The sequence below is a fragment of the Dama dama genome, chromosome 14, assembly GCF_033118175.1.
Source record: "Dama dama isolate Ldn47 chromosome 14, ASM3311817v1, whole genome shotgun sequence".
Classification (NCBI taxonomy): Eukaryota; Metazoa; Chordata; class Mammalia; order Artiodactyla; family Cervidae; genus Dama; species Dama dama.
In genome coordinates, this window is record NC_083694.1 from 45,122,961 (window position 1) to 45,139,441 (window position 16,481).

Sequence of the window (16,481 nt, forward strand, 5' to 3'; positions counted from 1 at the left end):
TGGGATTCTTAGCTCCCTGACCAGGGATGGAACCCATACCCCCTGCATTGGAAGGCAAAGTCTTAACCACTGCATCACAGGAAAGTCCCCAAGAGTATTGTTTTAAGCCTCTAAATTTGTGGTGACCTATTACACAACAGTCAAAAAGTAATGTGGGTGGCAGCCTAGACCCTTTATAGATCTTACCCATCTGAGGCTCACCACATCCCATGGGATTAAGATCATCATCTCTTGGATCTATGGATGGATGAATTACAAGCATATGATATCAGCTGTGTAGTAAGCACACTATCCAGGCACCAGTCTGACTGTTTCTCTTGTTACCAACCTTCAGGTCTGCCTCTGCTTCCTGGCTCCTTTAACTTAGAGAAGACAGTTGGATGAAAGTAGGTGGAACTCCAGCTTGCTAATGGGATTTCTTATGGACCACATGGCAAGCAGCATGGTTACAGATACCCTGGCCTCACCCTTTATGTCACAAACTCCATCTTGGCACCCAGTTGGCATTCAGTCTTCATGGACTGAATTAAGTTCAGGCAAGTGAACTGAGGAAGCTGCTTGAAATAAAACTTTTAAATTGTTTGGAGTTGCTCCTTAGCTCATGGTATGCTGAGTTCCAACTGCAGTGTGTACTTGGGTTTTGATGATGCTCTACTCAGCATGAGCATTTAGATCTGCAGTTCTCTGTCTGGGATGGCAAGGACAGAATTTTCCTGGGCATTGTGATTCTTACTGACCTAAGCAGTGTTGACTCTCATCTCAGGCCCCTGCAGTTCAGGGTCACTGGGTTTATTAGCACTGGCATGAGTAGAGACTTGGGGTTGGCAATTCTGCAGCACTGGGTCCTTGCTCTTTATTTTGCATTTTCACAGTGGGGGCATTTGGAGTGGACTCAGGGGCACATGTATCTGGCTCTGACATCTTGCAATCAAAGAGCATGTTGTCCAACCACCTTTTCATGGAAGACTTGATAATATCTGATTTGGAAGTGAATAAATAGGAAAATTCTTTTTGAGGGAGAAACAAACAAAATTAAGACAAGCCAGGGAGGCTGGAGCCAAATGAACTGCCCCTATGGAGCTCAAGAAATTAACCCAGCATGGAGGTGATGTCTTCCCAAGTGCTGTGTGCCTGTGGCCCAGAGGAAGTCTGTCCCTTGCTGACTCTGAATTAGAGAGAGCACTCTTTTTTGGAAATCTGCTTGCACTGTCAACCGTGATCCCTTTTTCTCTGTGCCAAACTCAGATGCAAAGGGAATTCATCAGATAAGTTCATTTCATCATCCTAACAGCTTCTTGGCCTTTCAACTCAGTGATATCTGGTGAGCTGCCCTCAGCTAAATAGGTGGGGCTAAGGCTTTTGCAGAGATTTCATCTGCAGTTCTGTCCACTCAGGGCAGCTCTGGTCCTCCTCTGAGATATGTTTTTAAATTCCCCATCAATATCTTCTCTGGTATGACATACTTGCTTTGGTGCCACCTTTGTTAATGAGCATCGCCCTCCATCAATCAGAAATCAATCCTTTCTTCCCCAGGTGAACTGGAATGGAAATTATGTTGAGTTTTGTGCAGAACTTTTCCCATTTATTGTTAGTTTTATTTTTTTTTTTTATTTTAACCAATATATGTATTTTAATTCCATTTTCTTACATTTCTTTTTAGCTCCATTTCCATTAATATTAAAATAAATATATATTTAACTTAGACAATGTATTTTGATTCCTCAAATACATTTCTAAACATGGAATAATTTTTATGGCTGAAATACTATGTTAAAGCCTATATTCAACATGTTAAAAGTAAATTGAATTTATAGTTTTCCCTAAATTATAGTCTAATCTCTGAAAATATCAATTTTCTATAACTTTGTGTCACATTTCTTTTTTTTTTTTTTTTTTTTTATTAGTTGGAGGCCAATCACTTCACAACATTTCAGTGGGTTTTGTCATACATTGATATGAATCAGCCATGGATTTACACATATTCCCCATCCCGATCTCCGCTCCCACCTCGCTCTCCACCCGATTCCTCTGGGTCTTCCCAGTGCACCAGGCCTGAGCACTTGTCTCATGCATCCCTCCTGGGCTGGTGATCTGTTTCACCATAGATAGTATACATGCTGTTCTTTTGAAATATCCCACCCTCATATTCTCCCACAGAGTTCAAAAGTCTGTTCTGTATTTCTGTGTCTCTTTTTCTGTTTTGCATATAGGGTTATCGTTACCACCTTTCTAAATTCCATATATATGTGATAGTATGCTGTAATGTTCTTTATCTTTCTGGCTTACTTCACTCTGTATAAGGGGCTCCAGCTTCATCCATCTCATTAGGACTGGTTCAAATGAATTCTTTTTAATGGCTGAGTAATATTCCATGGTGTATATGTACCACAGCTTCCTTATCCATTCATCTGCTGATGGGCATCTAGGTTGCTTCCATGTCCTGGCTATTATAAACAGTGCTGCGATGAACATTGGGGTGCACGTGTCTCTTTCAGATCTGGTTTCCTCAGTGTGTATGCCCAGAAGTGGGATTGCTGGGTCATATGGCAGTTCTATTTCCAGTTTTTTAAGAAATCTCCACACTGTTTTCCATAGCGGCTGTACTAGTTTGCATTCCCACCAACAGTGTAAGAGGGTTCCCTTTTCTCCACACCCTCTCCAGCATTTATTGCTTGTAGACTTTTGGATAGCAGCCATCCTGACTGGCGTGTAATGGTACCTCATTGTGGTTTTGATTTGCATTTCTCTGATAATGAGTGATGTTGAGCATCTTTTCATGTGTTTGTTAGCCATCTGTATGTCTTCTTTGGAGAAATGTCTGTTTAGTTCTTTGGCCCATTTTTTGATTGGGTCATTTATTTTTCTGGAATTGAGCTGCAGGAGTTGCTTGTATATTTTTGAGATTAATCCTTTGTCTGTTTCTTCATTTGCTATTATTTTCTCCCAATCTGAGGGCTGTCTTTTCACCTTACTTATAGTTTCCTTTGTAGTGCAAAAGCTTTTAAGTTTCATTAGGTCCCATTTGTTTAGTTTTGCTTTTATTTCCAGTATTCTGGGAGGTGGGTCATAGAGGATCTTGCTGTGATTTATGTCGGAGAGTGTTTTGCCTATGTTCTCCTCTAGGAGTTTTATAGTTTCTGGTCTTACATTTAGATCTTTAATCCATTTTGAGTTTATTTTTGTGTATGGTGTTAGAAAGTGTTCTAGTTTCATTCTTTTACAAGTGGTTGACCAGTTTTTCCAGCACCACTTGTTAAAGAGGTTGTCTTTTTTTCCATTGTATATCCTTGCCTCCTTTGTCAAAGATAAGGTGTCCATAGGTTCGTGGATTTATCTCTGGGCTTTCTATTCTGTTCCATTGATCTATATTTCTGTCTTTGTGCCAGTACCATACTGTCTTGATGACTGTGGCTTTGTAGTAGAGTCGAAGTCAGGCAGGTTGATTCCTCCAGTTCCATTCTTCTTTCTCAAGATTACTTTGGCTATTCGAGGTTTTTTGTATTTCCATACAAATTGTGAAATTCTTTGGTCTAGTTCTGTGAAAAATACCGTTGGTAGCTTGATAGGGATTCCATTGAATCTATAGACTGCTTTGGGTAGAATAGCCATTTTGACAATATTGATTCTTCCAACATGAACACGGTATGTTTCTCCATCTGTCTGTGTCCTCTTTGATTTCTTTCATCAGTGTTTTATAGTTTTCTATGTATAGGTCTTTTGTTTCTTTAGGTAGATATACTCCTAAGTATTTTATTCTTTTTGTTGCAATGGTGAATGGTATTGTTTCCTTAATTTCTCTGTCTGTTTTTTCATTGTTAGTATTTAGGAATGCAAGGGATTTCTGTGTGTTAATTTTATATCCTGCAACTTTACTATATTCATTGATTAGCTCTAGTAATTTTCTGGTAGAGTCTTTAGGGTTTTCTATGTAGAGGATCATGTCATCTGCAAACAGTGAGAGTTTCACTTCTTCCTTTCCTATCTGGATTCCTTTTACTTCTTTTTCTGCTCTGATTGCTGTGGCCAGAACTTTCAACACTATGTTGAATAGTAGTGGTGAGAGTGGGCACCCTTGTCTTGTTCCTGATTTCAGGGGAAATGCTTTCAATTTTTCACCATTGAGGGTGATGCTTGCTGTGGGTTTGTCATATATAGCTTTTATTATGTTGAAGTATGTTCCTTCTATTCCTGCTTTTTGGAGAGTTTTAATCATAAATGAGTGTTGAATTTTGTCAAAGGCTTTCTCTGCATCTCTTGAGATAATCATATGGTTTTTATCTTTCAATTTGTTAATGTGGTGTATTACATTGATTGATTTGTGGATATTAAAGAATCCTTGCATTCCTGGGATAAAGCCCACTTGGTCATGGTGTATGATTTTTTTAATATGTTGTTGGATTCTGTTTGCTAGAATTTTGTTAAGGATTTTTGCATCTATGTTCATCAGTGATATTGGCCTGTAGTTTTCTTTTTTTGTGGCATCTTTGTCTGGTTTTGGAATTAGGGTGATGGTGGCCTCATAGAATGAGTTTGGAAGCTTACCTTCATCTGCAATTTTCTGGAAGAGTTTGAGTAAGATAGGTGTTAGCTCTTCTCTACATTTTTGGTAGAATTCAGCTGTGAAGCCATCTGGTCCTGGGCTTTTGTTTGCTGGAAGATTTTTGATGACAGTTTCGATTTCCTTGCTTGTGATGGGTCTGTTAAGATCTTCTATTTCTTCCTGGTTCAGTTTTGGAAAGTTATACTTTTCTAAGAATTTGTCCATTTCATCCAAGTTGTCCATTTTATTGGCATAGAGCTGCTGGTAGTAGTCTCTTATGATCCTTTGTATTTCAGTGTTGTCTGTTGTGATCTCTCCATTTTCACTTCTAATTTTGTTAATTTGGTTCTTCTCTCTTTGTTTCTTAATGAGTCTTGCTAATGGTTTGTCAATTTTGTTTATTTTTTCAAAAAACCAGCTTTTAGCTTTGTTGATTTTTGCTATGGTCTCTTTAGTTTCTTTTGCATTTATTTCTGCCCCGATTTTTAAGATTTCTTTCCTTCTTCTAACCCTGGGGTTCTTCATTTCTTCCTTCTCTAATTGCTTTAGGTGTAGAGTTAGGTTATTTATTTGGTTTTTTCCTTGTTTCTTGATGTAAGCCTGTAATGCTATGAACCTTCCCCTTAGCACTGCTTTTACAGTGTCCCATAGGTTTTGGGTTGTTGTGTTTTCATTTTCATTCATTTCTATGCATATTTTGATTTCTTTTTTGATTTCTTCTATGATTTGTTGGTTATTCAGAAGCGTGTTATTTAGCCTCCATATGTTTGAAGTTTTAACAATTTTTTTCCTGTAATTGAGATCTAATCTTACTGCACTGTGGTCAGAAAAGATGACTGGAATGATTTCAATTTTTTTGAATTTTCCAAGACCAGATTTATGGCCCAGGATGTGATCTATTCTGGAGAAGGTTCCGTGTGCACTTGAGAAAAAGGTGAAGTTGATTGTTTTGGGGTGAAATGTCCTATAGATATCAATTAGGTCTAGCTGGTCCATTGTGTCATTTAAGGTTTGTGTTTCCTTGTTAATTTTCTGTTTAGTTGATCTATCCATAGTTGTGAGTGGGGTATTAAAGTCTCCCACTATTATTGTGTTACTATTAGTTTCCTGTTTCATATTCGTTAGTGTTTGCCGCACATATTGCGGTGCTCCTATTTTGGGTGCATATATATTTATAATTGTTATATCTTCTTCTTGGATTGATCCTTTGATCATTATGTAGTGTCCTTCTTTGTCTCTTTTCACATCCTTTATTTGAAAGTCTATTTTATCTGATAGGAGTATTGCAACTCCTGCTTTCTTTTGGTCTCCGTTTGCATGAAATATTTTTTTCCAGCCCTTCACTTTTAGTCTGTATGTGTCTCTTGTTTTGAGGTGGGTCTCTTGTAGACAGCATATATAGGGGTCTTGTTTTTGTATCCAATCAGCCAACCTTTGTCTTTTGGTTGGGGCATTCAACCCATTTACATTTAGGGTAATTATTGATAGGTGTGGTCCCGTTGCCATTTACTTTGTTGTTTTGGGTTCACGTTTATACAACCTTTCTGCATTTCCTGTCTAGAGAAGATCCTTTAGCATTTGTTGAAGAGCTGGTTTGGTGGTGCTGAATTCTCTCAGCTTTTGCTTATCTGTAAAGCTTTTGAATTCTCCTTCATATCTGAATGAGATCCTTGCTGGATACAGTAATCTAGGTTGTAGGTTATTCTCTTTCATTACTTTCAGTACATCCTGCCATTCCCTTCTGGCCTGGAGGGTTTCTATTGATAGATCAGCTGTTATCCTTATGGGAATCCCTTTGTGTGTTATTTGTTGTTTTTCCCTTGCTGCTTTTAATATTTGTTCTTTGTGTTTGATCTTTGTTAATTTGATTAATATGTGTCTTGGGGTGTTTCGCCTTGGGTTTATCCTGTTTGGGACTCTCTGGGTTTCTTGGACTTGGGTGGCTATTTCCTTCCCCATTTTAGGGAAGTTTTCAGCTATTATCTCCTCAAGTATTTTCTCATGGCCTTTCTTTTTGTCTTCTTCTTCTGGAACTCCTATGATTCGAATGTTGGGGCATTTCACAGTGTCCCAGAGGTCCCTGAGGTTGTCCTCATTTCTTTTGATCTTTTTTTCTTATTTCCTCTCTTCTTCATTTATTTCCACCATTTTATCTTCTATCTCACTTATCCTATCTTCTGCCTCCGTTATTCTACTCTTGGTTCCCTCCAAGGTGTTTTTGATCTCATTCATTGCATTATTCATTTTTAATTGACTCTTTTTTATTTCTTCTAGGTCTATTATTAAACATTTCTTGTATCTTTTCAATCTTTGTTTCCAGGCTTTTTATCTGTAACTCCATTTTGTTTTTAAGATTTTGGATCATTTTTATTATCATTATTCTAAATTTTTTTTCAGGTAGATTCCCTATCTCCTCCTCTTTTGTTTGACTTGGTGGGCATTTTTCATGTTCCTTTACCTGTTGGGTATTTCTTTGCCTTTTCATCTTGTTTAGATTGCTGTATCTGGAGTGGGCTTTCTGTATTCTGGAGGTCTGTGGTTCCTTTTCATTGTGGAGGATTAACCCAGTGGGTGGGGTTAGACAATTGGCTTGTCAAGGTTTCCTGGTTAGGGAAGCTTGCGTCAGTGTTCTGGTGCGTGGAACTAGATTTCTTCTCTTTGGAGAGCAATGGAGTGCCCAGTAATGAGTTTTGAGATGGGTCTATGTGTTAGGTGTGACCTTGGGCAGCCTGTATGTTGATGTTCAGGGCTATGTTCCTGCATTGCTGGAGAATTTGCGTGGTATGTCTTGCTCTAAAACTTATTGGCTCTTGGGTGGTGGTTGGTTTCAGTGTAGGTATGAAGGCTTTTGGACAGTCACTTATTACTTAAAGTTCCATGTAGTCAGGAGTTTTCTGGTGTTCTCAGGTTTTGGGCTTAAGTCTCCTGCCTCTGGATTTCAGTTTTATTCTTCCTGTAGTCTCAGGGCTTCTCTAACTATACAGCCCTGATAAGAAAACTTCTAGGTTAATGGGTAAAAGATTCTCCCCCGTTAGGGACACACAGAGAGGTTCACAGAGTTACATGAAGAAGAGGAGAGGGAGGAGGGAGATAGAGATGAGCAGGAGGAGAAAAAGGGGGACTCAAGAGGAGAGAGACAGATCTATGCAGCTGTCTGTTCCCAGAGTGTTCTCCGTAGCCCAGTCACCTACAAAGATTCACAGAATTGGATTGGGAAGAGAAGGGGAAAGGAGGAAATAGAGGTGTTCTGAGGTAGAAAACAGAGAGTCAAGATTGGGAGAGAATAATCTTCGTTTTAAAAATAGGGCTTCTCTTCTTTTTTTTTTTTTGTAAGGTTATAGTGTATTGAAAATGAAAATTAAGGAGTAGTAGAGGAGTACTAGAGGACTTTAAAAGAAATAAGAGAAAAAGAAAAATAGAAAATAGAAAAGAAAAAGGAAAGAAGAAAAAAGAAAAAAAGGGGGAAAAAAGAAAGAAAAAAAAATTTTTTTTCCCCTAATTAAAAAAATCGTAAAAATCTATGGAAATGAAAGTTAAGGAGTAATGGGTGAGTAATAGGGGATTTTAAAGGAAAATAAAAGAGAAAAAATAAAAAAGAAAAAAAGAAAAAAAAAGAGAAAAAAGTAAAATTATATCTAGGAGTTTCTCTGGAGCTGTTGTGGTCAGTGTGGGTTCAGCTCAGTTTCAGATAGCTCCTCGTTCCAGCTTACGCTTCTCGATATCTACAGGCGCCTTCCGGTGTAGTTGGTGTTTTCTAGAGGGATTTTAATCTGTTGCACCAGTCCCTTCTAAAGTGGTTCCCTTTGTTTATTTGGCTTCTGTTTGCCCGTCTCTTCAGAGCCTCATTTCCGCCCTGACACAGGCGGGCGGAGGTGAACTCTTCCTCAGGTAGCTAGTTCCGTCGCTCTGCGGGGAGGGGCTGGCGCTGCCAGGAGGGGCTGGCGCTGCCGGGAGGGGCTGACGCTGCTTTCTCCGTCTGCGCTGCTCAGGCTCCCGGCTGTTCTATATGGAGCGCACCCCGCGCTGCGCGAGGTTCCAGCCCTCGGGTGTTCCACAAAATCGCGGAACGAAAAGCTGCGCCTGCTCTCAGTGCCTTCCCCGTCAGAGCGGTCCAGGCAGCCAGGGCCTCGGTGGGCGCACTCTCCCCAGGTGTGGCGCGCCCACTCCCTTCCGCGGACCCAGTCTCAGTTTCCGCTGCCGCCAGTCGGGTGCCTGCGCCTTCTGTCCTCCGCGTCCCCAGCCCCAGTCCCCGCCCGCGCCGGTCGCCGGTCGGGTGCCTGCGCCCTGTGTCTCGCCGCGACCTTCCCCTCCCCCCTGCCTCCTGCCTCCAGCGGGGCTGGGCCGGTCCACAGCCTGCGAGCTCTTCTCTGGATTTTCTCGGTCTCTTTGTTCTGCGAACGGCCGGCAGTGTGTTCCGGCCGGTTAATTTACTCTCTCTTTTGGTCTCCCACAGTTCAAGTTGGCAACTCACAGAAGCTCCCTCCAATTGTCCTCAGGGCACTCAGGCCCCGACCCTACCCCAAGCAATGCCGCCTAAGACTTCCCGGGACGGATCTCCGTCCTTAGCTCTTTTGTCTCACTTTTTATCTTTTATATTTTGTCCTACCTCCTTTTGAAGACAATGGGCTGCTTTTCTGGGCACCTGATGACCTCAGCTAGTGATCAGAAGTTGTTTTGCGAAGTTTGCTCTGCGTTCAGTTATTCTTTTGATGAAGTTGTAGGAGAGAAAGTGGTCTCCCCTTCCTACTCCTCCGCCATCTTGGCTCCTCCCCCCGCCCCCATTTATTATTAGTTTTATTTAAGACTAATTTTTTTCTAGGAAATTTTTCATAATTCTATAATGCTTTGCTACATTTTAAAATACTTCATATGCACTTACTAGAAGTATTCTTGCTTTAGAGTTGTGTTGTTATTTATGACATTTCTGGAAACAAGAGGATGACATCAGATTGAGTTGCAGGTGAAGGAAGCCTGTGGCATTTGAAGGTGATGCATTTGGTTCCCAACCAAAGCCTCCCAGTAAGCACAGTAGCAGGAATGCAGAATGCTACCCAGTTTCCATACAGCCAGTCTATTAACCTGCCAGTGGTCTCCAAGCGCTGTGTCTTGCAATTCCAGGAGAAAATAACGCTGAAATTAGTGGATAAGAAATAAGAGCTCTTTTGAGAATTTAGCAGAGCTTTGTACTGTGCACTCGGGAGCAATATCTATTGTCTGTGCCTGTGCTAGGGGAGGTCAGGACCTCTCTGCAGAGTGAAGGTGGCCAGGTGCTCTCCCCAGGTGTGTTGACATCTTGGCTCTAAGTCCAAACCACTGGGCTCCCACGTGTGGAGTTTGGGCTCTGGTTGGGCCACAGTGGACTCTCCCCACATAGAGAAGGCAGCAGCTGGTCCCATCAGGGCCTCCCTTGCTCTGTCTTGGGCCATGGGGTGGGGATCAAGACAGGGGCCACCATCAAGTAACACAAGAGGAAGCAACACTTCTCACAGTGGGTAAGATGCTCTGTGGAATTTTTTATTGGATAGGCTACAAGTTTGACTAGCTATTTAAATAGCATAGGCAGAAGTGCAGACAAAATAGCTTAAGTAAAATTCTCAGGGGAAATGAGACATTGAGTGGGTGAGTTTTCTCAAAGCCTTGAGGTCTCCTGGTGCCCCAATAAGCTCAGCACCCCATCCTCGCTTAGAACATGGGTCTACCTTGGACTCATCCTTCCTGTGTTGATTCATACACTTCCCTTATTTGAAGTTGCTCTGTTCTCTGCATAAATCTATCTTACAGACATTGTGAATCTAGGACTCTGAATTCATTTAGCCCCACTCCCCCCCAAAACCCACTTTAGTCCATAAATATTCAGTAGGTGTCTACTATTTGCACCGTATGGCACGTGGGCAGGGAAGGGGGCCAAGTAGCAAATGCGTGTGTGTGACAGGGATAGGGTAGGGTGAGACCTCCAAATACAGGGAGTGTAAGACCCAGCCCCTCTGGGGGGTTGTTTGCTGCAAGCTCTGGCTAGGGAAATGAGACAAGGACAGTCACAAGAGTGAACCTGAGCACTAACCTGCTCATGCCATGGTTGATTTCAAATGCAGGGCTCAGTCAGGTGCATGGAGTTAAAACTGGTAAAGTTACAATGGGGTGGAGAGATGGACTGCAGGCTGCGTTGGGGAGGGGGCTATGGACCAGATTTCCAGGCAAGATGAGGCTTCAGGTCTTGAACAAAGGATGGAATTCAGAAGCAGGGGAGAAAACACCAGCAGGGGCATAATGTGTGTAAAAGTATGGAGTGAACCAGCCTTGAAATCACGGTGAAATTATCCAAGATCAGCAGCCCCAGTGTTATCCTCTATGATGCTGGTGTGCTGTCCTGTGGGAGATTCGATCCAGGTTTAAAGTCCTGGATACAGGAAAGCCTATTCCAAACCTGCTATTTGTCTGAACGAGAGCATTGCTAGGAGATTACAGGCATCCTGCACTGCTTCTGAGGGCTTCCCTGGTGGCTCAGATGGTAAAGAATCTGCCTGCCATGCAGGAGACATGGGTTCGATCCCTGAGTCACGAAGATCGCTTGGAGGAGGGCGTGGCAACCCACTCCAATACTCTTTCCGGGAGAATCCCATGGACAGAGGAGCCTAGTGGGCCGCATTCCATGGTTTGAAAAGAATTGGACACGACTGAGCGACTAAGCACCCAGACAGGCATCCCTCCTGTTGTATCACCCAGACTTCCTTCCCTCTGGGTTTGGCTAGTGGTTTAAGGAGAAGGGCAAAGGTGGGAAACCAAGTATGCTTTCCGCCTCTCACCCCCTGCTTTAGCATCATAGCAGTTGTGGAAATGGCTACAACCTCCTCCAGCTGATCCCTTTTCCTGAGTTCCTCCTCTCATGGGCTCTGATGACACGAGGCTGGGGCTGGTAAAGCCTTCTACCCCTGCTAGTCCCAGCTGGTTCCTTTGCCTTCATCTGTCCCTGCTTTTTGTTTCTTTCTAGGACCTGACTGATACAAATTCCTTTCCCACCTATTGAGCACCTGTATCAGGCAAGTATTTTTCTGTATTATAACAGAAACCATTTTTAAATATCTTATCAAGTAAAAGGAATTTGTGACCTTATGAAGCCAAAGAGCTCAAGGTTTGTATCTAGCTTCAGGCACAGTTGGATCCAGGTGGCCTGCAATTCTTGGCTCTTCTTTTTACCATGCTGGCATCATCCTTGTTAAGTTCTTTTCTTGTGGTAGAAAGATGGGAATCAATGGTTTCAGGCTGATGACTCCACCAGCTGAGCAATCACACTGCAAAGATGTCTGTTCCTTCCCCCAGAATTCCAGCAGATTTTTGAGGTTCACTCTGGTGAAGCCTTGCTCACATATTCTCCTAATCAAGTGGAGGTGGGTGGGGGAGAAGAGGTGGGAGGAAAGTGAACAGTGGACACCCCTTCCCCACCACATCCACTGAGAATGGGGGATGTACACTTCCCACTGGAAAACAATGGGGAGGAGAATGCTGGGCAAAAGGTTAGGCCTTAAACTGAGCTGGTGTACTGAGCCATCTCAACTCCATGTTTTGTTTTGTTTTTTCTTTCTTTCCAACCTCCTTCAATAACCATGCTCTGTCAAACCCTCCTTTCTTTACTTAATTATGTCTTTGTAGATTTAATTGACAGATCTAATTTCTAGTCACTATCATTTATGAAAATCAATCCAGTTCTGTTTAAAACTCTCTTTTGGTAATTGTTTCAAAACACTTTCTGATCCCGTGTGAGCCAGACCCTCACATAAGGAGCTTAGAGAATGGGTACGCATGTAGGGGGTGGGGTGTAGGGGTGCTCACTCCTGCTGCTTAGTGCTTTTCTAGGTGCTAACACATCTGAAGTGGAGGATCCGGGGGAAAAGAGATAGCGACACAGTGGTCATTTAATGCAGGGAGCAGCTATTGGTTGTGGGTTTAGCTGTCCCTGGTCTTGAAATTCTTCCCTTGGATTTTGTCAATTGCTGATGGCCTCCCTGATGGCTCAGCAGGTAAAAAATCTGCCTGCAATGTGGGAGACCTGGGTTCGATCCCTGGGTTTGGAAGATCTCCTGGAGAAGGAAACAGCTACCTACTCCAATATTCTGGCCTGGAGAATTCCATGGACTGTATTGTCCATGGGTTCACCAAGAGTCGGGCTTGACTAAGCAACTTTCACTTTCACTTTCTGTGTAAAGGCTGAGTGTAGTTTCCCTGGGGTGTTGTGTTCACTTTTCTGGAAGAGCCAACATTACTGAGGATGGCTCAGAAAGACGTCCAGGTCTCCATGCCCCCCCTTCCCTAGGTGCAGCATCCCCACAACTTCTGTTTCTTCCTTAAATCTTCTAGTTCTTCACATAAAACCATCAGAACCCCAGGGGGTTTCTCTGTGTACCCTGAAGACTGTGGGGGGTGGGTGGTCAGGACAAAGGGGGAGTTGCTCTTACCCCCTTCACAGAATTGTTGTGCATCCCTTCCATCTTGCCCTGCTGAAGCTGGTATCTCATTCAGCTTTCTCCTTTCAAATTTTTTTTTTTTTTAAGGCATAAATCTATGTCCACATGTGCTCACCTCCAAAACTCAGAGGACTCATGCTGTGTTCTCACTAGGACCTTCTTATGATCCCCCAGGTCCAGAGTGGGACTGCAGGTCTTGCAGCTCAACAAGGCCCAACCAGGGAATAAGCAGCTGTTTAGTCATAACTGACCACAGAACTGATTGTCCAAACCTAGACACTTAAAGAGAGTGAGAGGGATACTATGGTGACACTAGTGGTAAAGAACCAGCCTGCTAATGCAGGAGACATAAGAGATGCAGGTTTGATCCCTGAGTCGGGAAGATCCCCTGGAGGAGGGCATGGCAATCCCCTCCAGTATTCTTGCCTGGAGAATTCCATGGACAGGAAGCCTCCATGGAGCCTGGCAGGCTGCAGTCCCTGGGGTCGTAAATAGTTGGACATGACTGAAGTGACTTAGCCCTGCAACAATAGTTGAATCTGTTCTAAGCAAACCAGGCTGCACTACTGACCTATTACCTATAAGCAATTTTTCTGTAGCACTCTCCTCTCTATTTGGTTTTAGGGAGAGTAGGGTGAAGCTCTCATCCCCTATTGGAAGGAAGGAAGGGACCTCTCCCCATAGTCCCATGTTCTTGCTCCTGGACTCCAGCCTGACCATCTTGATGACTCTGGATCTGTTTCTTTATTTACGCTCAAGGCGACAATTTGGTGTGACTGCTGATGGGAAATGGCTGTATTGTCTGAGTAAGCTCAGGTGAGGTGCCTTTATGTCTTCCCAGTTCTCCTTAATTGTGCTGGAGTCTCCTTTACTTGGTTTTGAGGCTGCAGCAGCAACTTTGAGACCACAGGAGCAGTCCCACTTGGCATGTACTGATCATCTTTCTCACTAGCAAGCAACAGGAGAAAGTCTTTTACCAATTTAAGTAGAAAATGAATTTATCCAAGGACATTGCCTATTGAGCCCTCTGGGAGGGCCAGAGAGCCAGGCTGTGAGCTGCATGTTGAAATCACATCCCAGACCTGGTCCTGCAGCACCAACCCACTGATCCTCCTCCATGGCTATGTTGTTAAAATCCCTGCCACTGAAGCTGCTCAAAATGAGACACACGTGCTGCTCCCCCCCTCTTGCTGGAATCAGTTCCCCACATCTCTGCTTTAAAAGAATAATAATTGGAGGATAATTTCTTTACAATATTGTGTTAATTGCTGCCGTACAACAATGCAGATCAGTCCTGTGTATACATACATCCCCTCCACCTTGACTTCCCCACCCCTGCAATCTACCACTCTAGGTCTTCAGAGAGCATCAAGCTGAGCTCCCCTGCGTTATATAGCAGCTTTCCACTAGCTATCTATTTTGCACGTGGTATTGTATATATGTGTCAACGCTACTCTTTCAATTCGTCCCACCCTCTCCTCGCCGTGATGTGTCCACAAACCCATTCTCTACATCTGTGTCTCTATTTTTGCCCTGCAAATAGGTTCATCAGTACCATTTTTTCTAGGTTCCATATATGCACATTAATATATGATATTTATTTTTCTCTTTCTAACTTACTTCACTCTGTGTGGCAGGCTCTAGATTCATCTACCTCACTACAATTGACTCAACTTCATTCCTTTTTATGGCTAGTAATAATCTATTGTATATATGCATCTCAACTTCTTTGTCCATTCATCCATCAATGGACATCTAGATTGACTCTATGTTCTGAATATTATATACAGTGCTACAATGAACATTGGGGTACGTGTGTCTTTATGAATTACGGTTTTCTCAGTGTTTATGGGCTTCCGTGATGGCTCAACTGGTAAAGAATCTGCCTGCAATGCTGGAGATCTGGGTTCAATCCCTGAGTTTGGAAGATTCCTTGGAGAAGGGAACAGCTACCCACTCCAGTATTCTGGCCTAGGGAATTCCATGGAATGTATAGTTCATGGGGTCACAAAGAGCTGGACATGACTGAGTGACTTTCACTTTCACTTTTCTTTCAGAGGGTTTATATCCAGTAGTTGGATTCTTGGATCATATGGTAATCTTTTTCCTAGTCTTTGAAGGAATCTCCCATACTATTCTCCGTAGTGGCTGTATCTATTTACATTCTCACCAACAGTGCAAAGAGAGTTCCCTTTTTTCCACATCCTCTCCAGCATTTATTGTTTGTAGACATTTGATGGCCATTCTGACCATGCCTGCTTTTATGCACCATCCGTTGCTGAATCAAAACCTGGGTGTGTGGTCTGGCTGCTGGAGCCTGAGTCCTGGCGTCAGAGGAGGAGGGAGGGCAAAGATGGTGAACCTGCATCTTCTGGTCGGGGGCTGGCTCTGCATCCCAGGTGGTGTTTCCATGAGCACAGAGAGAAGGTTCAGATTCTGTGTGATCAAAAGTTGTGTAGTACCCACCCACCTGGGGTGATTGGCTGAAAGACGGCCCCCAAGAATATCAGATCTTAGTCCCTGGAATCTGTGACTGTGTTGCCTGGTATGTCAAAGGAACTTTGTAGATGGAATTAGATATTTATGGGGAAATCGCCCTGGATTATCTGGGTAAATCCTAAAGTAATCACCAGGTTCCTTATAAGAAGGAGGCAGAAGGGGATGTAACCACCAAAGAAAGAGGTTGGAGGTATATGAGGAAGGGGCCATATGAGCCAAGCAATGCAGGCGACTTCCAGAAGTTATTGACAGAGACATCAAGGGAGAAGATTCTCACTGAAAGCTTCCAGAAAGAGCTTTGATTTTAGCTCCAGCAGACTTATTTTTAACTTATGGACTCCAGAACTGTAAGAGAATAAATGTATATCAATAAAGAGAATAAATAAAAGCCACACAGTTTGTGATCATTTGTTACAGCCGCAAATGTTCACATCCAGTAAATATGTGTGGACTGAACTAAAAGCAAAAGAGTGTTTTTTCCAGCTATTTGAAGGCACACAGTAGCTGAGAACAGCAAAGTCTGGGGCCTTCAGTTACTCCTGCTGGAGAGAGGAGTCTGAAAATCATCTTTCTCTCATGTTTTATGGCCTTGGAGTGTCAACAGTAAAAGAGAGACAGATCTTTCCAAACCTCTCCTGGAGAAGTCAGAGAAAGGAGAATTGTTTGGAAGCAAGAAGCCATTCGCAGGCCCATGATTAAAAAACAACTCATGCTCAGGGGCTTAAGATATCTGAAGGAAACAGCAGTGTTTAGAGAGAGATTGTTGAGGAAATAGCTCTTATATCAGCTGGAAAATTCAGCACATCCTGTTTCTGCTCTTATGCCAATGGCTGGGCCTCTTCGTGAGCCTCCATTGGGGAGAAAAGTTCCTTTCATTGGGCACTTCAGGGTTGAAAGCTCTGTTCTCTGCCTCATGGCTCCCTCTCCCTCTATCCTGTCATGTTCTCACTGCTTCAGGTGGTGTGGGAAAAATAGTGGGATTC